Source organism: Triturus cristatus, chromosome 2_1 (genome assembly GCF_964204655.1).
Source record: "Triturus cristatus chromosome 2_1, aTriCri1.1, whole genome shotgun sequence".
In the NCBI taxonomy this organism is placed as follows: Eukaryota; Metazoa; Chordata; class Amphibia; order Caudata; family Salamandridae; genus Triturus; species Triturus cristatus.
The window spans coordinates 286,218,823-286,246,062 of record NC_140581.1 but is presented as its reverse complement, the minus strand read 5'-3'; the positions used below and the strand labels follow the sequence as shown (position 1 = coordinate 286,246,062).

At 39.8% G+C, this 27,240-nt stretch overlaps 1 protein-coding gene across 2 annotated transcripts in view; it reads right to left on the bottom strand.

Annotated features, from left to right (window-relative positions):
* The window catches only part of EGFLAM (EGF like, fibronectin type III and laminin G domains), a 699,898-nt gene that overhangs the window by 169,184 nt on the left and 503,474 nt on the right, over positions 1–27,240 (bottom strand). The gene's annotated exons all lie outside the window — the stretch shown is intronic.

The window sequence follows — 27,240 nt, the reverse complement described above, 5'->3', positions numbered from 1 at the left end:
TTTCAAACATTTTATTTTGAAACTAGAGAGCGCAAAAGAGTCTTCCAGAACAGAAACCAGCATCAATAAGGAAGTCTCAGCAATAAGCTAGCTAACGCAATATGTTGGCAATAAACAGTCAAACTTTGTGGCGCCCTTATCTTGTGGTTAGGCCTTCACTATTGCGGTTGGAATTAATATTTTACACTAGAGACTTCAGCGATAATGCAAATAATAGAGACAAGACTGGGCAGCCTGCCCTAGTACTACAAGTAAGTTGTATGTGAGAAAATGAGTGCCATTTATCATAATCGTGGCCTGGGGGCCGCCAAAGTAAGCCTCTATGTAATTATTAATTTGTAGGCCTAAAGTAGTTATGTAAAAGACCTTGAATTGGAAAGTCCATTCAATATGAACAAAAGTCTTTTCAGTGCTGAGGGACAGCAGAACCATTGGCAATTTTATCGTTCTGCCACCTCAATCAGGGTCACTGCCAATCTGACATAATCATACAACATTTCATTTTTTTTAAATAAAACCCAATAGGCCATGTGAAATCAAGCAAGGCCTCGAGTCTAGTCACTAAAACTCTAATGAAGATTGTTGCATCCTAATTTAGTAGGGTTATCGGGCAGTAAGGCCCACAGTTCAGCAGGTCTATTCTGGCTTTAGAATAAGAGTGTGAGAAGATTCCATCATTAGGGCATGACCGAGTATGATGTCAGGAAAGAGCTGCATAGTTGGGCTTGAGAGGTAGCCAAGAGCGACCTATATTGAATAAAACAATGCTGAAAAGCCACCTGGGAGGTTCTTATGCTTTCAGAGCTCATCTGGAGTGATTAGAGAATCTAGAGACAAAACCTTCTCTGTATCCAGGCATAGAAAACCAATATTGGTGATATTGTTTTTTGGGGACTCCGGATCAATTTCTTGAAAATGGTAGGGGTTTTAACACTAGATGTAAAAGATTATAGCTATGTTTTTCTCACCAGAGTAAATTGTGCAGTTGGTCTTGGAATGTGGTTCCTAGTTTGGAGTCTTATGATGTAGTAGGCTAGAATTATTTCTGCCTTTTTTCACTTGTTTTTTAATAATGTTGCTGGGTGTATAATATTGTTTGGGCAGCCTTGTGGATCCACAGGCCCTTCCCTTCTTTCAGCAGGGCTCCATGTAATATAATTTAAAGTGGATTTGTAGAGAGCTGCTCATCACCTGTGAGGGTATCCAGGCGGTGAGTTGGTGAGTGTAGACTTGTGGGGAGGCTTGGCCTGAGTACAGGTAGTCTCGATGGTGCAGCTAGAAGGCTAACTGAAAGCCAGGTCTTCAACTTCTGTGGAATTCAAGAAGTGAGAAGGAGGCCCGATGTGTTGGGTGAGATTGTTAAAAGATTTGGCAGATTAGAAGGAGAATGATCAACCTCCCGTTCTACTTCTGTGGATGCAGGATGTATGTGTGAGTGAGAGTGATGTTAAGCCAAGTTGTCCGGTGGGTTGATGGAAGTGAAGCCAGTGATTCAGGTTTCGGGCCCTGTTTTGCATAGTGACTTGAATGCATATTTGAGAAGTTTGAACTGGCTACCTTCTGGATGGGGAGCCAGTGGAGTTCCCTAAGGAATGCTGTGGTGTGGGTTCTATGCATTAGGTTGAGGACATGTTTGTGGTGGCGTTTTGGATGGTTTGATGTCTGTGAAGAAGTGGGTTGAGATGCCAGAGTAGAGTGCATTGCCGTTGACTAATCTGTTTTTGATTAGACCCTGCAAGATGGTATGTTTAGTGTCCAGTGGGAGCCACTTGAAGATTTTAAGTAACATGCGTAGGATGTGGAAGCATGAAGAGGTGACAATGTTGACTTGGGACTTCACAGTGAGGTTTGTGTCCAGGATGAGTCCTAGGTTCTAGCTTGGTTGGTTGGGGTGGGTGTGGGTCCAAATTCAGCGGGCCATCAGGTGGAGTCCCAAAGTGAGCTTTATAAGTTCTGCGGGAACAGTCCCTTTTATATGTTGTACGGTATGTTGATTATCTTGGTAAACTGTCAGTTTTCTGTCAGTCTGTTTGATAATCCTAGTCAATGTTGAGGTGTGGTTGATCAATTTTTCTCATAGTACATCTTTGGCCATGTCCCAGACTATATCCCATGAACTCTATGTGTTCATATTTTCTGTGAAATAATTGTTTAAGCCATTCTTTATCGAGTTTCTACGTATTATAAATTTTGAAGGCCTGATCATGGATCATCTATTGCCTAGAAAAGAGGGTGTTTTTTCCAAACCAATCTATTGTAGTTGTGGTAAAGGCATGGTTGTAAGAAATTGGGTTGATGATTGACTGGGGTCTGAGCTTGATTAAGCAGCAACCACAATCCTGTCAGGATAAGGCACAAGTAAACCACAAATTAATCTGTGCTTACCCCCAGGTAGCTTGGCACAGAGCAGTCAGGCTTAATTTGGAGGCATTGTGTAAAGTATTTGTGCAACACTTCAAAGGTGTGAGGTACTGTTGTATCAACATTGATGATCCTATCATAGGGGCTTGCAATGCGAAGCTCGGTGTCGGAGGTACGACGCGCAGTTAGGGCAATGCGTTGGTTCTGAAGAGCTGCAAGACTGCAATGTGGAGTTCATTGTCATCACCGAAGCTGCAGTCGACAGGAGATGCATCTTGCATTGGCTCTTTCAATGGCGATGTGGGCTGTGGGGGTGAGGCGAGTCATTGCGACAGATCTAAACCACTCAACAGTGGTGATGTGTCAGTTCTGCTTGGGGTTGAGCCAAGCAGCAGAGGAGATGTATCGGTTCTGCGGGATCCACGGGCTGGGGGAGCACCTTTGGCCCACTTCCAAAAGGTCCAGGACTGGGGTGGCACCACTTGGCAGGCTAGACTCACAGATTGCAGAGTCCAGGTACAGATGCAAGGTTGTTAGAAGCCTGTTGATTTTCTGAGGCTTCAGATCAGGAATCCAGCCAACTTGCACTTGGAGTCACCCTGGGGTCTGTAATCAAGGGATGCAGGTCCAATCTTTTTCACCCAGGAGGTCAGTGCAGTAAAGTAGTAGTCCAGCAGAGTGCTGTCTATCAGAGTGGCAGTCCTTCAGCAGCACAACATCCCTTATCCCTGGCAGAGTATCCACAGGTCCAGAAGTGTGATGAAGTGGTCTGAGGTCTGCGTTTAAGACCATGGTGCCCTGGTTCTGGAAGGTGGGAGAAGTTTCTAAACAATGACTTTGAAATGCAAGGAATATCCTGCCTCCTCTGCCCTTGTTCCAAGCTGGCTGGAGTGACAATGCAGGGTCGTTAAGCCCTTTGCGTGGATACAGGACACAGCCTATTCAGGTATAAGTGAGGTTGTGTCCAGCTCCTCCCTCCCACCTTGCTAGTGATGGCCCATCCAGTCACACCTAAGCTCCCATTGTGTGTGTCTGTCTAGGAGAAATACACAAATCCCAACTGCCACTACACCCAATCATGTGACCAGAAATAGGTTGCAGGCACCAAATGGCTAAGGCAAGAAAAGGCTAACTTTCTAAAAGTGGCATTTTCAGAACTCTAATTTAAAATCCATCTTCACCATAAGTTAGGATTTTAAATTAGGTTTTCAGATACACCAAACATGAACTAGTTATCACTTCTCATTTGGAAATTACACTTATAAAATTTGACAAGGCAACTCCAATGTTATCCTATGGGAGATACTGGCCTTGCAGTAGTAAACAACACATTTCAGAGTTTTTCACTACCAGGACATAAAGTACATGTTCTACTTTTTAAATACATTGCACCCTGCCCTCTAGACTGTCCATGGCCTTCCCTCGAGGTGACATATGTATTCAAAAGGAAAGTTTGGGCTGGCAAAAGGTTGATTTTGCTAGGTCCAAATGGCAGTTTAAACAGCACACACAGCCCTTGAATTGGCAGGCCTGAGACATGCTTATAGGGCTACCTAATGGGGTGGTACAATCAGTGCTGCAGACCCACTAGTAGCATTTCCTTTACAGGCCCTGGGTACATGTGGTACTACTTTATAAGGGACTTATCAAACAAATAAAGATTCTAATTGGGTATAGGCCATTCTACCATGTTTTAAGGGGAGAGCACAAGCACCTTAGCACAGGTTAGGAGTGGTAAAGTTCACAGAGTCCTAAAGCCAACAAAAATGAATTCATCAACAATAGGGAGGGGGGGGGGAGGGACCCTGCAGAAAGGGCCAAGTCCAAAATGATCCAACCAGGTTTCGACACCTATTTTAGCCAATACAACTTTAAAAAGGAGTGGCCTATTGACCAGAAAAAAAGTAAATTCTCGAATAGTATCTATGGGAATTAGACCAATAAGAGTAATAACATTCACACTAATATTGGTTCCTCAGTACATCTATTTGATAAGGATCCTTTAGGTCACCTAGGAGAGAGGGTGTTAGAACAGGTCAAAATAACATGTGGAGATGGGCTCTCATCCATGGTCTAGTGTGGTATTAAAATATGTAAGTGCTTCTTTACAGAATAAAGGCTGGTAGAACTCCATAAAGAACCTCTTTCACTTGTGACTCAAACTCTAGACTGAAATTACTGTGATCTGGTTATCACCAAGTGTACCCCAAATCAGAATGGGCCAGATTCACAGGGTTAAACCTAAACTTTTGTGTAAGTTTACTACTTTTCGGTATTCACAACGGTAAACTTAGACTAGAAGTCTAACTTTAACAGAAAGCAAACCGGTGGTAGGGAAAATCTGCGCTGGGAAGTGAAAATCCTAATAACAAAATGTCCATCTAAATTCCACTGCTCCAGGTTTACCCTACAACGACCACCTCACGTTATAATTGTGGGGATGCTCACTAAAAGCAATATTCGATAATAGGTAGTCTGAGCACAGGCATATGAATCTGAGCAATAATTAGAGTCCAGATGTCAATCTTGAATATGTTCTTCTTAGTTTATTTCAAGCTTGTCAAGTCTTATCCAGTGTTGTTCTTGCATTTCAAGCAAGACTGTTCAAACCACAGAACTTGCCAACACGTGTTTTGTCCAACAGACAGTTAGTCATGGACTTCCTCAGGGCACTATGTCAAGATCATAATCGAGATAGAATTCAAAGGAATATATACACGCATATACACAAGGTTCAGATGGCGGACCTTACTAGTCAGCTTTAGGATATGTGGCTGACACTGATGAATAGTTATTTGCAACATTGCATTATGGATATTTGATCCCACCGAATATTATGAGGACTTTTGAATTGTTACTCCAGGATCTCAGACCAATATATTCCTTTGAATTCTATCGAGTGTGATCTTGACGTATTGCCCTGAGGAAGTCCATGACTAACTGTCTGTTGGACGAAACATGTGTTGGCAAGTTCTGTGGTTTGAAGACACTTGTTTGAAATGCAATAACAACACTGTAGAAGTCTAACTTTACTAATTTATGGTATTCACAAAGGTAAACTTAGACCAAAAATCTAATTTTACTAGTTGTAACTTACCTTTGTGAGTACCGAAAAGTAGTAAAGTTAGACTTTTGGTCAAGTTTACCTTTGTGAATACCGAAAAGTATCAAACTTACACACAAGGGTAAGTTTACCTTTATGAATCGGGTCCCAAGTTTGGCCTCAAGTTGGAACAATAAGCGTTTGAGTAGAATCAACACTGCTCTCATTTTGGTGAGACGTTACAGTGGAATTGTGTTGGGAACCTGCAGGACTTCAGATACTTATTGTCAGCTATTAAAAGGTGGGTTTTCTGTAATTAGGGAACATAAATCTATTTGAAATGGAGTGATGGTAACTGGTCTTTCCACTTCAGCAATATTGTTTTTGAATGATCGTAACATTGTCTGGATGAAAGATGTTTTTATTGCCAAATACTTGCACCTGAGCATTCCGTCTGTAAAAATGATGTGAGAAAGCCATGACATAATTATATATCACATTATATTAATTGTATATGTGATTATATAAATGGAACAATGACACAAGATGTCTGTCTCAAAGTATCTAGGTACCGTCTCAAATTATAATAATAATAATTTCTTTATTCGGCTTTGCACATAGGAAAACTATAAAAGCAACAATTGACATTACAATTTCAGAAGGAAAAGAAAACATCTTATAAACTAAAATTTCAAAACAAACAGAATTAATATATTAAAATCATAGAATCAAGTTATTTCATTCTGAAATCAGTATAGGTTTTACAAGTTTTTCCTATGCTTCATAATAGTTTTTAAGAAATTAAGAACATTAAAGCAAACCAATTCGGATTCCAGCATTTGGAGGCGTAACATTGCAGGGCGACATTGTCTAAGACCCCATCGCCTTAATAGTGGTAGTAGCCATATTTTTCGATGTGGGTGATGGAATTTACAGAACAAAATAGTATGTAGATTGGACTGTATTGATTCCTCATCGCAAGGACAAACAGTAAGAGCTAAGTCCCACTTATTTTTCTCGGGGAAAGCTACTAATCTATAAAAGAAGTCTAGTCTGAATCTTGTTAGTAGCATTCTATCATAAGTACTGATTTGAAGAGTTAAATAAGGGTGAATGGAAAAGGTAGTTTGGATACTGTTGGCATGAATGACCGAGGGTTTAGCTGAATCAGAGGTCAGTCTCAAGGACTCTAGATGGCTCAGAGCCAGTTGTTTCAGCTGTCTCTTTGGTAGATCAATAATATCTTTAGGTTCAAGATAATATTTCTCCAAACCAAGATCTTTAAGAAAGTTTCTAACAAACCAGAGCCAGGTTATTTTTTTTGAATGATCAAGGGCCATTGCATCCGCCACGATTGCCTGTGTCAGTGTGTTTTTATCGGAGGTCCAAACGCGGCGCCAAAACAATAATGGTTGGATCATTATTAGGTCCTTTATATACGGAATTCCTAATTCCAAGTGGGATGCATATGTTGATGTATGTCTTGGTGTTGCTAGAAGGAATCTGAGGAAAGTATTTTCTGCCACCTGAAGGGCGCTAACATCTACGTGTCCCCAGACGCCTGCCCCATACAGCGCAATAGCCTGACACTTTGCACTATAAATTTTTAAAAGCTCCACCGGTGCCCTGCTCCCCAGTCTCTGCGAGAAGCCCATCAGGGCCACTATGGCTCTTTTAAAAAGATGACACCTGGCTTCTACATCAGGCCGCCAGTTCAACCTTTCGTCGATCATGATGCCCAAATACGGGTACTGAGCAGTTATCTCAAGTTTTTGATGTTTGAGATAAATGTCCTTTGCTCGTTTTTTCCCATTACCTACTACCATAATGAACGTTTTTTTCACGTTCACATGAAGGTCCAGGCCACCCATGAAATCCACGTACTTATTCATGGAGGACTGTAGTTCGCGTGGGGTAAGCGCCAAAATGACAGCGTCATCTGCGTAAAGCAGAGCGGGAATCGGGCGGTGTTTTACCCGTGGGAGATCCAGGCCCCCCCTCAGCATCTCTTCTTCCAGACCGTTAGTGTACAGAGAGAAAAGAAAGGGGGCTAGGACACACCCATGCCTGACTCCACGCTCCACTCCAAAGGACGCTGTCAACTCCCCCTTCACGCCAAAGCGTACCCTCGCCGAAGCTTTGGAGTAAAGCTCTCTTAGAAAATCCAAGAGAGGGGGCTCCACACCCATTTGTCTCAGAACCATCCAAAGTTTAGCGTGTGACACGCAATCAAAAGCAGCGGACAGGTCTACATATACCATGTAGACCGTGTCCTTCTTAGCTTTAAAGTATTTCCCCACTATTAAGCTGAGGTTAAGGGCCTGCTCCACTGTTCCAAAGCCCTCCCGGAATCCAAATTGGAGATCAGAAATGATACCTCCCATCTCTGCCCACTGCCATAGTCGCTCCAGGACAACCCTGCCAACGACTTTGCTCAGAGAATCCAGTAGCGAGATGGGACGGTAACATTTAGGGTCTTGACGATCCCCCTTTTTAAAAATTGGGACCATTATAGATTTGGTCCAAGATTTAATCAGACCCACTTTTGCAGCTGCAGTGCACACTCTTGTAAGAATGGGGGCCCAGATGTCCAAATGAAATTTAAAAAGATCCACTGGGACCCCATCTGGACCTGGGGCTTTACCGTTTTTGCTTGTTTCCAGTGCTACTAGTACCTCAGTGATATCAAACTGCAAGGATATTGGATATTCAACTATTGGATGAATAATATCTGTTCCCACTGGAATTGCTGTTTTTTTAAAAATTTTGGCAAAGTGGGACACCCAAGTGTCTTCCTCTATGGCCACTTCTATCTTAGGACTATTGTTGTCTAGTAGATAGGGGGATGTAACTGTTCGCCAAAAGGCCTCACTATTTTTAGAGAGAGCACTAGTGTGCAGATCATCCCATAGTTTCTGCTTTAATGCTAGTATTCTTTGTTTACGTGCCCGTCCATAATGCTGTCTCAGAAGTTGAATCTGGTCCGAATCTCTGTCTGGTTTGTTTAGGGCTACTTTTAATTTAGTTAAGGCCACTGTACAACTTTGGTTGAACCACCCTGTAGTAGTTGGATTCGAATTCTTCTGTTTTACTACAAGGAGACCCTTAGTTTTCTCTAGTATCTGGGAAAAGTTTTTTAGGACTTCATCGTCTGTTTCTGAAAGGTCAAGGCATTTGATTATATTTGAGTATGCCGCTTTTACCACTTTGTCTGTAATCTCGACAGGATTGACCTTTTCCCACTTTAGGGTATAACCATTATGCTTGTCTAAGTCCAATTTATTCTGGGCAAGAGTTTTAGTTATAGTGGCAATTCGGGGTTGGGAATTAGTAAGATGGAGATCCAACCTCAATGCAGAATGATCACTTAAGGTATTAGTCAGGATCTCAAAAGAGCTTGTTCTAGACGTCAATCCCAGCGACAGGAGGATGAAATCAACTGTCGTTTTGCATCCCCGTCCCACATAAGTCGGTTGAAAAAGATATGAGCCTGATATTGGCTCATTTGCTATTGAAAGTTCTAGTGCAGTTAGCACGTTATTCATAGCAATTCCAGCCTTAGAGTGGGCAAAATGCATGAGGGGGATTTCATTTTCATCGACTATCCCACACCGATTTTTTCCATTGTGTGGGCATGGATGCAAATTAAAATCTCCTCCCCAAAAAAGATGAACCACCCCTTTTCTTGCCTTATTTTGAAAATGTTGAGTTAGTTTCGCCTGGATCTTAACGAGAAGGGTCAAAAATTGATCCTCCTCTAAGTTGTTATAAAGATTAAGGACGAGAATCGATTCTTTCTTTTTAAAAGAAAGAGTAAGTAGTTGAAAATTAGAATCGGTGTCCACCATAGATACTTTCAAGTGGTTCAAGGTATTAGCAATGTACGTAGCCAGCCCTCCCTTGGGTCTTCCTACACCACTGCTCAGGGCTGGGACAAAATATGTTTTATAGCCCAAAAGGTGGAGCTCCATGGTGGACCACGTCTCCTGGAGACAGATAATTTTACCCAGCTCCAAGAGATTCAAAGCAGTCCCCTCTTCAATTTTAGGATGAAGACCCGCAACATTCCATGATAAAATAGATAAGGATTGTGATTCTTTATTTAACACCAAAGATTCATCTACTAGAGAAATGTTTTCTACTTTGGGCACTGAGGATGGAATCTTAAGGTTAATAGGTTCAGTCTCCATTGATGGTCAATCGACCATTTCGAGGCCATTAAACCTATTCATTGTCGGGATACTAAACCATGGATCCCTACAAGGTAGCTCTCTGTAAGCCCTCCTCTGCGTATTCGAGCCCCGTTCTTCCCAACCTCTTCCCTGATTACGTGTCCCCACTGTATACCAAGAATAATCATAATCGTGGGGACGAGGGCCCTCTGTTTGACTAGAGTTGCCGTATTGACTATGGTGGGAAACTACTTCATCCCAAGGGTTCACGTAATCATTAAAAGGAATGTTACGATGTCGGGAAGGGTAGAAAAAGGAGAGTCGCTTCGTGCTTATACCTCCGTTTAAATTCGAGTGATCCCAAGAACAAATATGGTCTACCACTCGAGGATCATCTAATGTAATCACGATACAATCTCCCGCTATTAGTTTTCTGCCATTTCCCACCCAGGGAATCCTACGTGCCATCAAAATCCTACATGACCGGGTTGGTGGAATAGGACGGTAGGTATTTAGCCAGTGTCGAACTTTGTTTATCAATGACCATGTAGGTTCTGCTTTATGTTCCACCAGTTCCGGGACGCCAGTCATTACTACTACGAAAGGACATGCTTCCGGTTGCATATCAACGGTAAGTCTTGCTTCTGAAGGACCCCCAGGGCCCCCACTGATGGATGCTGGGGCCAAGGTTTTTAAAAAAGGTGTTTTAGAAACCTGGGTTTTGGGGGGAGATTTTATAGGTTCCAAAGTTAAGGGCGCCAACGTTGTTTCTACCGGAGCATTACCCTGAAATAGGGTTGTGGCAACGCTCGTGGAAGGTTTTACTACCCTTTTAATATTTGATGTGACGGGGAATGTTGATTTAGTTGATACATCTAAGGATATAGGTACGTTCATTTGAGGAGCTCCAGGCTTCGAAAAGGGCTGTTTCTTACTCCCTGTTTTATGATCCCCCAACGCTTGCTTCGAATTTATGAGGTTTATACACCTAGTTAAGTGGTTTTCTATCTGTGATAGTCTAACTTCCACTGGGGCAAGAAGAGATTTCAGTAGATCTGCTATATTTTTTAACAGCTGCTAATTATCGCTATTGGTTATTTCCTTTATACAGATTAATTGAGAGGGAGATTCCAAACAAATGGGGTCTGGGGTGTGAGGTAATGAATGATTTATAGGCGCAGAGTCTACAGCCTGTTCGACTCCAGAAAGTGCGTTCTCTTTACTACTATTCGTATTACTAGTCTCATTAGGGATGGGATTTTTCACATTCTTCTTTCTGTTCTTTGACCTTTACTTTGTAGCGCCCTCCCTCCTTCCCCTTGCTTTCCTAGTTTCATCCGGGGTCATTTGGGGTAGCAACTCTGGCGACCTTTCTAAGTCGGAGCTTATCTGGGAATCTGAAAGCTGAGAGACCGACAGGTCCACATTGTTTGGTAGACTACGCCTACCCTCACAAAGCGATCCTCGGACATGATTTACGGGAGATCTTACGTCAGCTAGTTTACCCATGGAAGATCTTTTTTTGGCAAGTGCTAGATCCAAGGATACCCTATCATCCATCAGACTGATGGTTTGGTCAATGAATGTATTAGCCTTAGTAATGAAATCGTCCATAGGACCTAAAAGCTTGCCCCCACCCCCCGGTACTTTGGGTTTAATATTATTTCCTCTAGTTAGCACCATAGTACCAATTAAATCAAAGCAGGGATTTAGCAACTTATTAAAAAACTTATCTGTGCGAATATATATTTTAAAAGCACACAGGTGTAATAACAACAGTGGACCAGAGCATGCAACTTTACTAAGAGTTCCGGGACAAATTGTTAATGGAGAGATGGCCCGGTCCGGTCTCTCCGGTCCTCGAACGGCCTCAAACGGCCCGCCCTTTGCCCGGGCTTAGCCCCGGGCGCACCCGCGCGCTCCCGCGCAGCAGTTAACTGTGTTCCTAAAATAGTGGAAATAATGGCCGGTGGGGGCGTGGCGACCAGGGAGAGCAGCCCAGGTGGAACTGATTGGGGTCACTGGGACTCCTGGGCAATGGAGTCCTGCTCGCAGCCCTGTTGAAGATGCAGTAGCCCCTGTTAGAAAGCAGCCCCCACTGGCAACTCCTGCGGTGGTGTAGCGCGCTGCGGGACCCGCAAAGCGGGTCCGGCGAGTTGCTAACGTAGGGGACGGGACAAATACGGGGAAACAATCCTGCAGCAGTCCAGGTAAGACAAAATCCAGTTAGTGGCCCACTGATGGAAAGTTCGCTGTCCTCTTTTACTTCGGAAGGCGGTGGGGGCGTGGCGACCAGGGAGAGCAGCCCAGGTGGAACTGATTGGGGTCACTCGGACTCCTGGGTAATGGAGTCCTGCTCGCAGCCCTGTTGAAGATGCAGTAGCCCCTGTTAGAAATCAGCCCCCACTGGCAACTCCTGCGGTGGTGTAGCGCGCTGCGGGACCCGCGAAGTGGGTCCGGCGAGTTGCTAACGTAGGGGACGGGACAAATACGGGGAAACAATCCTGCAGCAGTCCAGGTAAGACAAAATCCAGTTAGTGGCCCACTGATGGAAAGTTCGCTGTCCTCTTTTACTTCGGAAGGCGGTAGGGGCGTGGCGACCAGGGAGAGCAGCCCAGGTGGAACCGATTGGGGTCACTGGGACTCCTGGGCAATGGAGTCCTGCTCGCAGCCCTGTTGAAGATGCAGTAGCCCCTGTTAGAAAGCAGCCCCCACTGGCAACTCCTGCGGTGGTGTAGCGCGCTGCGGGACCCGCAAAGCGGGTCCGGCGAGTTGCTAACGTAGGGGACGGGACAAATACGGGGAAACAATCCTGCAGCAGTCCAGGTAAGACAAAATCCAGTTAGTGGCCCACTGATGGAAAGTTCGCTGTCCTCTTTTACTTCGGAAGGCGGTGGGGGCGTGGCGACCAGGGAGAGCAGCCCAGGTGGAACTGATTGGGGTCACTCGGACTCCTGGGTAATGGAGTCCTGCTCGCAGCCCTGTTGAAGATGCAGTAGCCCCTGTTAGAAATCAGCCCCCACTGGCAACTCCTGCGGTGGTGTAGCGCGCTGCGGGACCCGCGAAGCGGGTCCGGCGAGTTGCTAACGTAGGGGACGGGACAAATACGGGGAAACAATCCTGCAGCAGTCCAGGTAAGACAAAATCCAGTTAGTGGCCCACTGATGGAAAGTTCGCTGTCCTCTTTTACTTCGGAAGGCGGTAGGGGCGTGGCGACCAGGGAGAGCAGCCCAGGTGGAACCGATTGGGGTCACTGGGACTCCTGGGCATTGGAGTCCTGCTCGCAGCCCTGTTGAAGATGCAGTAGCCCCTGTTAGAAAGCAGCCCCCACTGGCAAATCCTGCGGTGGTGTAGCGCGCTGCGGGACCCGCGAAGCGGGTCCGGCGAGTTGCTAACGTAGGGGACGGGACAAATACGGGGAAACAATCCTGCAGCAGTCCAGGTAAGACAAAATCCAGTTAGTGGCCCCGTCTCAAATTGTCACAAACTTTATTGTTCATCTGTCATGATTCTCAAATCAACAAATAAAATCTGACTTCCAAAGGGTTGGATGTAAAGTTTGTAGTTGTTTTAAATGAATTGTGCTGGCCAGCGCAAAATATTAAATTGTTAAAAAAATTTGAGTTTGGGGGGCAAGAGGATCCTGGGTCAGGGGAGGGTGAAGAAAGAAAGAGGGATTAGTAATATGGAGAAAGAGGGAGAGCCTCTATGGCATTGCAAAGCAATGTCTGATATCAACAGTGGAAGGATACACCATCCAATCATAAAACTGAGAGACTGACAGGCTCCTGGATGAGACAAATCCAAGAATATGGAGAAATACCAATGAATCAGGAGCAAGTAAGTGAACTAGACAACAAAGTCATCCAATCCTTAGCAACAGGCTGAACGAAAGTCCACTCATAGGATACGTAGTGTATTGGAAACAATCTAAAAATGACTGCCAAAGATCAACACCAAATAAAATGTCATTCATTACCTTTCATATAATGGACCGTTAAAAAAAAACCAAAAAAAACCGAAGATGGTATCATCATAGCTAAAATGACATATATATTGATTCTAACAAAGGAAAAGAGAGATAAATTGCCCAGCACTACTTCTCAGTTCCCCGTTTTCTTTCCAGGGAATATCATAAATTGAATTATGTGCTGAGAATAATACAAATATCTACTGACATAGTTCATTGAACATATTTATTGTTCGAATGTTTTTCTTGCATGTTCATAAAGTTCATCTTCATGATGTTTATTCTTCAAATTGATAGACAAATCTTCTTCCACAAATACAGGTAAATACAGCCAAGCCTTGATACAAAATTCTTCTTTAACAGATACAAAGAAATACAGCTAAGCCAACACGTGTTTCGCAAAAAACATTGGCTTCTTCAGGGCTGTCAATAGGAGAACACAATATATTATAAACAAGCATTGGAAATGCAATAGGTCTCGCATTTGTTGGAGCTGGAGCTATTGGTATTGTAAATGGCAATGTTTTGTACTTTGAAAAAGGTCTTGTGTTTGTTGGAGCTATTCACATTGTAAATGGCAATGTTTTTAATTTATCCTTAGGGTTTTATATAGCACGAACTTAACAGCCTCAGTTGTGAATTTCGATTCATTAAAGTTTTGTGAGCCCTAAAATTTGCACAAGTAAAGTGCTAACAGTATAAATATGGGCACTGTTTAATAAACAAAGCCACTGCAATACAAGAGCAAAGGTGACCGAGTGACTGCTTCTGGGTTGATGGAGTTGCTTACACTCACTGGCCGTTAAAGCTAGCTAGCCCGCTACTATGAGTTTATCAAACTTAATGCTATGTTTTCTTATGTTATGTTATGCTATGCAATGCTATGTTTTGTTATGCTATGCTATGTTTTGTGTATGTTATGCTATGTTTTGTTATGCTATGTTTTGTTTTGTTATGCTATGCTATGTTTTGTTATGCTATGCTATGTTTTGTTTTGTTATGCTATGCTATGTTTTGTTGTGTTTTGCTATGCTGTTTTGTTTTGTTATGCTATGCTATGTTTTGTTATGCTATGCTATGCTTTGTTTTGTTGTGTTTTGTTATGCTATGCTATGTTTTGTTGTGTGTTGCTATGCTATGTTTTGTTATGTTATGCTATGATATGTTTTGTTATGCTATGTTTTCTTGTGTTTTGTTATGCTATGTTTGTTTTGTTATGCTATGCTATATTTTGTTTAGTTATGCTATGCTATGTTTTCTTGTGTTTTGTTATGTTATGTTATGTTTTGTTATGCTATGCTACGTTGTGTTTTGTTATGCTATACTATGTTTTGTTATGCTATGTTTTGTTTTGTTATGCTATGCTATGTTTTGTGTTTTGTCATGTTATGCTACGTTTTGTTATGCTATGCTATGTTTTGCTATGCTATGCTTTGTTTTGTTATGCTATGCTATGCTTTGTTATGCTATGCTATGTTTTGTTGTGTTTTGTTATGCTATGCTATGTTTTATTATGCTCTGCTATGTTTTGTTGTGTTTTGCTATGCTGTGTTTTGTTATGTTATGCTATGATGTTTTGTTTTGTTGTGTTTTGTTATGCTATGCTTTGTTATGCTATGCTATGTTTTGTTGTGTTTTGTTATGCTATGCTATGTTTTGTTATGCTATGCCATGTTGTGTTTTGTTATGCTATGCTATGTTTTCTTATGCTATGCTGTTTTGTTGTGTTTTGCTATGCTGTGCTTTGTTTTGTTATGCTATGTTTTGTTGTGTTTTGATATGCTATGTTTTGTTTTGTTATGCTATGCTATGTTTTGTTGTGTTTTGGTATGCTATGTTTTGTTATGCTATGTTTTGTTTTGCTATGCTATGCTTTGTTATGCTATGGTATGTTTTGTTGTGTTTTGTTATGCTATACTATGTTTTGTTATGCTATGTTTTGTGTTTTCTTATGCTATGCTATGTTTTATTTTGTTATGCTATGTTATGCTATTTTTTGTTATGCTATGCTATGTTTTGTTATGCTATGCTATGTTTTGTTATGCTTTGTTATGCTATGTTTTGTTTTGATATTTTTTGTTGCTATGCTATTTTTTGTTGTGTTTTGTTATGCTATACTATGTTTTGTTATGTTATGCTATGTTTTGTTATGCTATGCTACGTTTTGTTATACTATGCTATGTTTTGTTTTGTTATGCTATGTTTTGTTGTGTTTTGTTATGCTATACTATGTTTTGTTATGCTATGTTTTGTTTTGTTATGCTATGCTATGTTTTGTGTTTTGTCATGTTATGCTACGTTTTGTTATGCTATGCTATGTTTTGCTATGCTGTGCTTTGTTTTGTTATGCTATGCTATGTTTTGTTATGCTATGCTATGTTTTGTTGTGTTTTGTTATGCTATGCTATGTTTTGTTATGCTCTGCTATGTTTGGTTGTGTTTTGCTATGCTGTGTTTTGTTATGTTATGCTATGATGTTTTGTTTTGTTGTGTTTTGTTATGCTATGCTTTGTTATGCTATGCTATGTTTTGTTGTGTTTTGTTATGCTATGCTTTGTTATGCTATGCTATGTTTTGTTGTGTTTTGTTATGCTATGCTATGTTTTGTTATGCTATGCTATGTTGTGTTTTGTTATGCTATGCTATGTTTTCTTATGCTATGCTGTTTTGTTGTGTTTTGCTATGCTGTGCTTTTTGTTATGCTATGTTTTGTTGTGTTTTGTTATGCTATGCTATGTTTTGTTTTGTTATGCTTTGTTATGCTATGCTATGTTTTGTTTTGATATTTTTTGTTGCTATGCTATTTTTTGTTGTGTTTTGTTATGCTACACTATGTTTTGTTATGCTATGCTTTGTTGTGTTTTGCTATGCTATGCTTTGTTTTGTTATGCTATGCTATGTTTTGTGATGCTATGCTATGTTTTGTTGTGTTTTGTTATGCTATGCTTTGTTTTGTTATGCTATACTATGTTATATGCTATACTATGTTATGTTTTGTTATGCTATGTTATGATTTGTTATGTTATGTTAGGCTAGGCTATGTTTGTTTTGTTATGCTATGCTATATTTTGTTTAGTTATGCTATGCTATGTTTTGTTGTGTTTTGTTATGTTATGCTATGTTTTGTTATGCTATGCTACGTTGTGTTTTGTTATGCTATGCTATGTTTTGTTTTGTTATGCTATGCTATGTTTTGTTTTGTTATGCTATGTTCTGTTGTGTTTTGTTATGCTATGCTATGTTTTGTTTTGTTATGCTATGCTATGTTTTGTTGTGTTTTGGTATGCTATGTTTTGTTATGCTATGTTTTGTTTTGCTATGCTATGCTTTGTTATGCTATGGTATGTTTTGTTGTGTTTTGTTATGCTATACTATGTTTTGTTATGCTATGTTTTGTGTTTTCTTATGCTATGCTATGTTTTATTTTGTTATGCTATGCTATGTTATGCTATTTTGTGTTATGCTATGCTTTGTTTTGTTATGCTTTGTTATGTTATGCTATGTTTTGTTTTGATATTTTTTGTTGCTATGCTATTTTTTGTTGTGTTTTGTTATGCTATACTATGTTTTGTTATGTTATGCTATGTTTTGTTATGCTATGCTACGTTGTGTTTTGTTATGCTATGCTATGTTTTGTTTTGCTATGTTTTGTTGTGTTTTGTTATGCTATACTATGTTTTGTTATGCTAAGTTTTGTTTTGTTATGCTATGCTATGTTTTGTTTTGCTATGTTTTGTTGTGTTTTGTTATGCTATACTATGTTTTGTTATGCTAAGTTTTGTTTTGTTATGCTATGCTATGTTTTGTTGTGTTTTGGTATGCTATGTTTTGTTTTGATATGTTTTGTTTTGCTATGCTATGCTTTGTTATGCTATGGTATGTTTTGTTGTGTTTTGTTATGCTATACTATGTTTTGTTATGCTATGTTTTGTGTTTTCTTATGCTATGCTATGTTTTATTTTGTTATGCTATGCTATGCTATTTTTTGTTATGCTATGCTATGTTTTGTTATGCTATGCTATGCTTTTTTAGGCTATGCTATGTTTTGTTTTGATATTTTTTGTTGCTATGCTATTGTTTGTTGTGTTTTGTTATGCTATGCTATGTTTTGTTATGCTATGTTTTGTTTTGTTATGCTATGCTATGTTTTGTGTTTTGTCATGTTATGCTACGTTTTGTTATGCTATGCTATGTTTTGCTATGCTTTGTTTTGTTATGCTATGCTATGTTTTGTTATGCTATGCTATGTTTTGTTGTGTTTTGCTATGCTGTGGTTTGTTATGTTATGCTATGATGTTTTGTTTTGTTGTGTTTTGTTATGCTATGTTTTCTTATGCTATGCTGTTTTGTTGTGTTTTGCAATGCTGTGCTTTGTTTTGTTATGCTATGTTTTGTTGTGTTTTGTTATGCTATGCTATGTTTTGTGATGCTATGCTATGTTTTGTTGTGTTTTGTTATGCTATGCTTTGTTTTGTTATGCTATGCTTTGTTTTGTTATGCTATACTATGTTATGTTTAGTTATGCTATGCTATGTTTTGTTGTGTTTTGTTATGTTATGCTATGTTTTGTTATGCTATGCTACGTTGTGTTTTGTTATGCTATGTTTTGTTTTGTTATGCTATGTTTTGTTGTGTTTTGTTATGCTATACTATGTTTTGTTATGCTATGTTTTGTTTTGTTATGCTATGCTATGTTTTGTGTTTTGTCATGTTATGCTACGTTTTGTTATGCTATGCTATGTTTTGCTATGCTATGCTTTGTTTTGTTATGCTATGCTATGTTTTGTTATGCTATGCTATGTTTTGTTGTGTTTTGTTATGCTATGCTATGTTTTGTTATGCTCTGCTATGTTTTGTTGTGTTTTGCTAGGCTGTGTTTTGTTATGTTATGCTATGATGTTTTGTTTTGTTGTGTTTTGTTATGCTTTGTTATGCTATGCTATGTTTTGTTGTGTTTTGCAATGCTGTGCTTTGTTTTGTTATGCTATGTTTTGTTGTGTTTTGTTATGCTATGCTATGTTTTGTTTTGTTATGCTATGCTATGTTTGTTGTGTTTTGGTATGCTATGTTTTGTTATGCTATGTTTTGTTTTGCTATGCTATGCTTTGTTATGCTATGGTATGTTTTGTTGTGTTTTGTTATGCTATACTATGTTTTGTTATGCTATGTTTTGTGTTTTCTTATGCTATGCTATGTTTTATTTTCTTATGCTATGCTATGTTATGCTATTTTTTGTTATGCTATGCTATGTTTTGTTTTGTTATGCTTTGTCATGCTATGCTATGTTTTGTTTTGATATTTTTTGTTGCTATGCTATTTTTTGTTGTGTTTTGTTATGCTATACTATGTTTTGTTATGTTATGCTATGTTTTGTTATGCTATGCTACGTTGTGTTTTGTTATGCTATGCTATGTTTTGTTTTGCTATGTTTTGTTGTGTTTTGTTATGCTATACTATGTTTTGTTATGCTATGTTTTGTTTTGTTATGCTATGCTATGTTTTGTGTTTTGTCATGTTATGCTACGTTTTGTTATGCTATGCTATGCTTTGTTTTGTTATGCTATGCTATGTTTTGTTATGCTATGCTATGTTTTGTTGTGTTTTGTTATGCTATGCTATGTTTTGTTATGCTCTGCTATGTTTTGTTGTGTTTTGCTATGCTGTGTTTTGTTATGTTATGCTATGATGTTTTGTTTTGTTGTGTTTTGTTATGCTATGCTTTGTTATGCTATGCTATGTTTTGTTGTGTTTTGTTATGCTATGCTATGTTTTGTTATGCTATGCTATGTTGTGTTTTGTTATGCTATGCTATGTTTTCTTATGCTATGCTGTTTTGTTGTGTTTTGCTATGCTGTGCTTTGTTTTGTTATGCTATGTTTTGTTGTGTTTTGTTATGCTATGCTATGTTTTGTTTTGTTATGCTATGCTATGTTTTGTTGTGTTTTGGTATGCTATATTTTGTTTTGCTATGTTTTGTTTTGCTATGCTATGCTTTGTTATGCTATGGTATGTTTTGTTGTGTTTTGTTATGCTATACTATGTTTTGTTATGCTATATTTTGTGTTTTCTTATGCTATGCTATGTTTTATTTTGTTATGCTATGCTATGTTATGCTATTTTTTGCTATGCTATGCTATGTTTTGTTATGCTATGCTATGCTTTGTTATGCTATGCTATGTTTTGTTTTGATATTTTTTGTTGCTATGCTATTGTTTGTTGTGTTTTGTTATGCTATGCTATGTTTTGTTATGCTATGTTTTGTTTTGTTATGCTATGCTATGTTTTGTGATTTGTCATGTTATGCTACATTTTGTTATGCTATGCTATGTTTTGCTATGCTTTGTTTTGTTATGCTATGCTATGTTTTGTTATGCTATGCTATGCTATGTTTTGTTGTGTTTTGCTATGCTGTGGTATGTTATGTTATGCTATGATGTTTTGTTTTGTTGTGTTTTGTTGTGCTATGTTTTCTTATGCTATGCTGTTTTGTTGTGTTTTGCAATGCTGTGCTTTGTTTTGTTATGCTATGTTTTGTTGTGTTTTGTTATGCTATGCTATGTTTTGTTTTGTTATGCTATGCTATGTTTTGTTGTGTTTTGGTATGCTATGTTTTGTTATGCTATGTTTTGTTTTGCTATGCTATGCTTTGTTATGCTATGGTATGTTTTGTTGTGTTTTGTTATGCTATACTATGTTTTGTTATGCTATGTTTTGTGTTTTCTTATGCTATGCTATGTTTTATTTTGTTATGCTATGCTATGCTATTTTTTGTTATGCTATGTTTTGTTATGCTATGCTATGTTTTGTTTTGTTATGCTTTGTTATGCTATGCTATGTTTTGTTATGCTATGTTTTGTGTTTTCTTATGCTATGCTATGTTTTATTTTGTTATGCTATGCTATGTTATGCTATTTTTTGTTATGCTATGCTATGTTTTGTTATGCTATGCTTTGTTTTGTTATGCTATGCTATGTTTTGTTGTGTTTTGTTATGCTATGCTATGTTTTGTTATGCTCTGCTATGTTTGGTTGTGTTTTGCTATGCTGTGTTTTGTTATGCTATGCTATGTTTTGTGATGCTATGCTATGTTTTGTTGTGTTTTGTTATGCTATGCTTTGTTTTGTTATGCTATGCTTTGTTTTGTTATGCTATACTATGTTATAATATGCTATACTATGTTATGTTTTGTTATGCTATGTTATGATTTGTTATGTTATGTTAGGCTAGGCTATGTTTTGTTATGTTATGTTATGTTTTGTTAAGTTATGGTATGCTATGCAATGGTATGCAACACTAGGCTATGTTTTATTATGTCAAAGGCAAAGCTGGCTGACGGCAAGTTGTGTATCCAACGCTGTGCAAAAGTGCCATGTGTAAGGATTAGGCTATGCTATGTAATATGTAACTTCGGGCACTAGAGTGTTGCTGCAACTGAAAGAGAAAGGAGTGACGGGAGAGGAACAGAGCAGCAAGCGACGAACATAGGGGGTGACAGATCATAGGGGAAAGGTAAAAGAATAGAGACTAGAAGGGACTAGGCAATCCTCAGGAAACTGTACAGAAGACACTACACAGGAGAGTATGAAAGCGTAGACAGTAGGACAGCGGGGAAGGAAGAACAGCAGGAAAGGGAGGAGAGAAGGACCAAAGGACATACAAGAGGGAGAACGAGCAGGAAAGGGAGGAGAGAATGGCTAGAGGACATAGGGGGGGGGGGAATGCAGTTGTGTAAACACGGAAGTATTCCACACATTAATGTCGGTATGTTTAACGCATATCAAAGAACTCGGCTGGTAGAGGGCCTGGTGCTGACAGACCTGTTACCCGCTTTTACATAACACAAAATGAGAACATTTCCTGCAATTGAAGTAAACTAAAGTAATTAAAAACATTGCGTTTGCGATCAAACATCAAAGCAGCGAAAGTGAAAGTAATAGAGCAGAGCATCAAAGGGCTGGGTGAGAAGGGAGGGGGGAATGCAAGGGTCAAAGAGGCTAAAGTGAAAGTAATCAAGCAGAGCATCAAAGGGCTGGGTGAGAAGGGAGGGGGGAATGCAATGAGCAGAGGAGCAGCTGTGCACGTGCATGTGATGATCGTGCACTCAAGGTTTAGGCCAGCCAAAAGAGTGTGGGTAGCACTTTGAAAATCCCACATATAAAATGTCTCTTTGAGCCTTTGGCTCGCGAGACCTAAAAATGAAGTATTTTGAATTAAGACAACACAATTCAGTGAAAATGTGCCAGCATTTACGATACCCTTGTTTCATGCAAGTTCCAAATTAAATAAGATGAAAGGAAAAAGGAGAGAAAGGGAAAACAGAGGTACAAAATATCACACATTAGGGGACAAAAAGTATAAATACATATAGCAAACCTTTTTATCAAGGTAATTCATCTATAATTCACAATGGATTGTGCTCCACTTGAATTCTTAGGCCAATATAATCTCCCACTTGGGGGAACGTATGGCAAGAGAAATAAGATGGTGTACACCTTTAAAGATACGCAACTAATTTTGTGTGTCATACATTATTGCATAAATTGCATGGTTCCCAATGATAAATTCTCCTTGCGGGATGTTTCACAATAACTATGTAGAAAAAACATATGTAGGCCTATCAGTTCAGAGCTAATATAAAGAAGGTGATGTAAAAAATGGTTACATATACATCACTAGCTTTGTAGACTAATGGATATATAGACATTTATACATTCTATTATACCATAAAATATATCAGTACCATACATATGTATTACAACGCTCCTTCTACTCTTACACACTCACAGAGAAATTGATATGCTGTGCACAACAATTTCAGTCACCATTCCAATCTATATCCCTCAATATAACTGATTATAACCAAAGAACACAATATAGTCAAAAAGTTCCTAAATTCTATAGGGTTTTAATCCTCACTCTGACTTCTGTCAGTATTTTATGTCTATCCCCATTGGAAATATTTGCCTTACTAGTATAGTGTTAAGTGAGATTCCTTTTGAAATTTAAAATGATCAAACTGGTATATATTAGCTGAGGTCTATATTAAAATACGATTATTGTTTATATATGTGTTTAATTGATGTAGACAATAGGAGTGAAGATTCCGATTTTATTAACAATTTTTCAAAAGCCTTTCATGCCCCAAGTGGCTTAGAAAGATATTGCTGTCTGACTGTTGGAAGTCGCTGTAAGAAATAGGACGTGACATCTTGTGAAGATGAAAGTAGACATGTTGCTGGTACCTTCTATTAGCTCAACGGGTCAAATAGGGGTTCGAATATTGACTTCTTTTATTTAATTTCGAATTTAGTATTTTTGAAGTTGATAATTGAGTAAGTTATGATGTAGAGAATGATAACATTTTAGGAAAGGTTTCCATGCCCTTAGTGGCCAAACAAGGATGTTATTGATCTTGACTGATATTAATTGCCGTTGAACTCTGATTTTGGGGGTGCCGGAGACCACTGTGACGGGCCGCCTAGACCTCTTTGTTGAAACCTTGCTTGCGGACTTGTTTGGGAGGGAGTCCTTCACCCCTGGATTTGTGGTCGAGTGCGCACACCGCACTCTGCGCCCCCGGCCCAATCCGGGCCTCCCCCCAAGGCCTATCATTGCCCCCATCATGTACTTTCGAGACCATGATACCGCCTTCCGCCTCGCCAGAGAACGAGGAGACACTACATGGCAAGGCTCTAAAATAGCGCTCTATCCGGACTTTACTCTCACAGTGCAAGAAGCCCGCCGTAAGTACAACGGGGTCAAGGCTGCCCTCAGAAACCTGGGTCTGAAGTATGGCATGCTTTACCCGGCCAGACTGCAAGTCGATGTCAACGTCCGGTCCCGCCTTTTCGACACCCCAACTGAGGCACAGGAATTCTGCCACACGTACAAACACAACAACAACCAGGCGATTGCGGACGAGTCCAGATCCTCTCCTCCGAGCAGCAGCTCCAACGCGAGCATGGAACTGTAATCAAGTGCGGGCACTGGCTGACTTTCCCATCCTACACATTGCCACTCTGATGCAATAGCCGGATTGGGATACCAACACCCATCATCTCTTAATGTTCCTAATGGCTGGTCGACTGGCATGGCGTTGCCACCCCTCATGGTGTTCACCTTTGGTTTGTTTGTTTGTTTGTTTCTTGGGATATGGATGTACCGAGATAGGGTGCTTTCATTCCAGCTCAAAGTCTCTTGGTATATCATGCTTTGTTGTACGATTTAGGTTATGCCTCGCTTTATTCACGGTGAGGTTGGGTGGAGGGTGGGGGACGATGACTATTCTTATGCAGGAATTTTGAATTATTTACTGTCTTATTTAATGTTTATCAACGGTTGCTTCTTTTGGTTATGAATGTCAAGACTCTTAGATGGCGCAGTTATGTAATGTCTGTGGTCCCTCTGATTTGTCCCTGTTGTCCTGGAATGTCCAGGGCCGGAATGACAATCGTAAGAAAAGGCAGGATGTTCATTATTTGTTAAAATCGACATTGCTTTTTTGCAGGAAACACACCTGTCCAAATCTGACCCCCACGATTCTCCTCAAACTGGGGCATGCACAGATACTTTTCTAACTTCAGCATTTATTTCCATGGCACAGCTATTATTATACACAAAAGGGTGCCCTTTAGTCTTCATTCCGTCATTGGGGATGATAAAAAAAAAAAAAAATTCAAGTGGTGCAAAATCCATTGTGAATTATAGATGATTTACCTTGATAAAAAGGTTTTCTATATGTATTTATACTTTTTGGCCCCTAATGTGTATTAATTTTTTACCTCTGTTTTCCCATGCAAATGAGGGAACACCCTCTAATGATAGTGCTGGCACACATATAGGGCCAGCACTATCATATGCCAGCTCTAGCTGTATTAAAGAAGGGACCGCACAAGCATTTGTGTCCCTGTCTGTAATACCAAAGTGCCCAGGGGCGCACAAAAGCACGTGTGTAATACAGCCCCAGGCAAACAGTTCAACTCTCTGTCCTTTGCTTGAGCCTGGAGAGTCTGATGCATGTTGTTTCCTGTCTGCTCATGCAGTTCAGCCCAAAAGACATGCAGGTCCATGTGCTTCACTCTGCTGGAGGTAGGGAGGTGAAGCAGCCCTGGCTGAATTAGCGCTCTTCCAGTGCTTCTGCTACCAGTCCATCACATGACATTACACATCAGCCGTCGCTCTTATAACATAGGGTATAATGTTTTGTTTTCGCTCCTTTCTGCTTCCAGATACAGAAAGATATTGTTTGTGCAATTCTTGAAACAATTCTGAACAAAGGTCTGACCTCGCTGGTGGCATGAAGGGAATGATAATATTCTGTGCAGTGTCAGCTTTTAATTACCATGTAATACACAGAATCATGCTTTTATTGGCATTGATGACTTTCTTACTCTTGATATTCAATCAGCAACATCAGTCACAATATTTCACCTATTTATAACAACATGTTGAATAAAAAATTTTTTTTATCTCCGCCGTGCACTGTACTTGCCTATATCAGTACCTGTGCATCCCTGCTGTGTTGTGCTGTGCAGAAACAGACTGCTTTTCCAGCGAACCTCCTGATGTACAAAACCTCCTCGTCTCCCGCATTAACAATTCGTTCCTAATATCATCGTGTTTCTGTGCCTGCCCAATTTTTGGCCTTTGCACTGTCTACTTCGCTATTGGGAGTTGTTTTGTGTATGCCTATTTGTGCTTGCTGTGGCACCATTTTCCTTGGTGCAATTACCCCGGGCTAGTACGCCTACCTGTTTCCGCATTTCACCAGCCGCCACTGGTACAATTTCTACAACATATTGTGTTCTTTTTAGTGCTTCTGAAAACAATGTAACACAGCAGGTCTGAAAGTAGGTAAAATGTAATCAAATAGTGTGAGCACCAGTTTGATAACAGCCTCTATAAAAGTGATGACATTCCACAAGGTGTGCTGTCATTTTTGTTCTGTGGGAAGCCACAATGGAAAATCTAAAATTTACAGAATGGGGAGCACGCACCAGCAGGCCAGGAGATCACTGGCAGGTGCACTGTCATGCGCTACCAAGGCCAAAGCCTGGATATAATGAAGTAGTAGAAGATGGACTGTATGAAACAGAACTACATGGACCATAATGCAAAGCAAGACTAGAAAGCATTATTGAATCTAGGAACTATAATAATAAGTGATTTGCTGTTCCGATTTTGTGCATGGACCATTCTGCTGTTTTTGAATAAAGAATGTTATAGCAGTACTTCAAACTGCTGTGGAATAGATGCTTTATAAACCTAAAATTTGATGGATGTTTCAAAGAGCTAGATGAAAAATTGCTGTATCAGGAAGAAATGTCTGCTCATAAGGAGAGAAGATGTAATAGACTACCAGGACTATGTTGCATATCAATGACTATCTATATAAAGATCATAGGCCGTTAGCTTGAGAGCTGGCACAGTCCTTCATACCTAGCCATTCTGAAGTTGACTCTGGTCTAGATGGCAATGAGGTGGGTGTCTTGAATAATTAGGAATTTTTAGACAATTTCCAAATTTTATTTGCAGGATGCGGCAAAATACTCCTGGGCACAAGAAGGAGAGGCAACAGAAAATGAGAAAAGGGAGGAGGACTAAAAGGCAATATGAGGCAGAACTCCCGTATGCAAGATAATGGAATGAGAAATCAAAATTACCTTTTGAAAACTGTAAGACTCTTAGGCAGGGTTTTAATTGCAACAGAATAGAGCGTCTGAAAGGTAGAACTGTCTTCCCATCCTTCATGAAATGAGGATTTGGTTTATTTCAAGATCAACCTTTGTAGCTTTAGACATTGAGATTGCATAAATTTAAAAATAACAAATGACCATTCCTACCAGTGTGTGTACTAATGAGATTTGTACCCCTTATCCTCTAAGAATCCTAGATGTTACAAACCTAGGTCCAGATATACAAAGCCATTTTGCTAAATCGCAGGACTCGTGACCATCTGATGGCTTTTTAATATGTACTACATCCATTTTGCGATTCAAAAAGTGCTTAACAAATCACAAAATGGGTTTAGAAATGTGTACTAAATCGCAATTTAGAAGGAGTGTGTTTAGGGTGTCCACTCCAAATTGCGATTCAATTCAAATTCAGTTACAAACCATTAAAAGGTTACCAACTTCCCAGAAGAGGTGGTAACCCATTTCCAAAGGCCAGTGATGCCCCTGGAACTTCTTGCCCTTAGTGAATATCAAAACAAAGTGTGTTTGGGAGTAGGCAGTGGCCCAGGGGACAACTGCCAACTCTTACACAAACTTTAAACAAATGTTTTTTTCCTCCAAATGCTGCCCCGTTTATCCTGAGGAAATTAGGTTGCTCATAAAAACAAAGTGTACTGTATTTATGTGTGATTACAGACATGGTGGTCTCCTGACCCCAGTAGGCCACCATCCCAATAATGCCATCCAATTTAAGTAAGTCGCAATTGGCAACCTACCTCATGAATAGTAATGAAGTAGGTCTTATTGCAGCCCACTTCAATTCCTTATATTGTCAACCAATCTATTATTACACATGTCAGTTAGCAATATAATTTAGTGTTCACAGTAATAATGGTTGCGCATATTGACCAATATTTTGCAATGACTTCTGCGTACACCTGGCCATTAATTACTATGAGCCATCTTGAAGATGAAGGGGATAACTAAAGAAGATTTTATGAGATGGGATGTTGATACGGA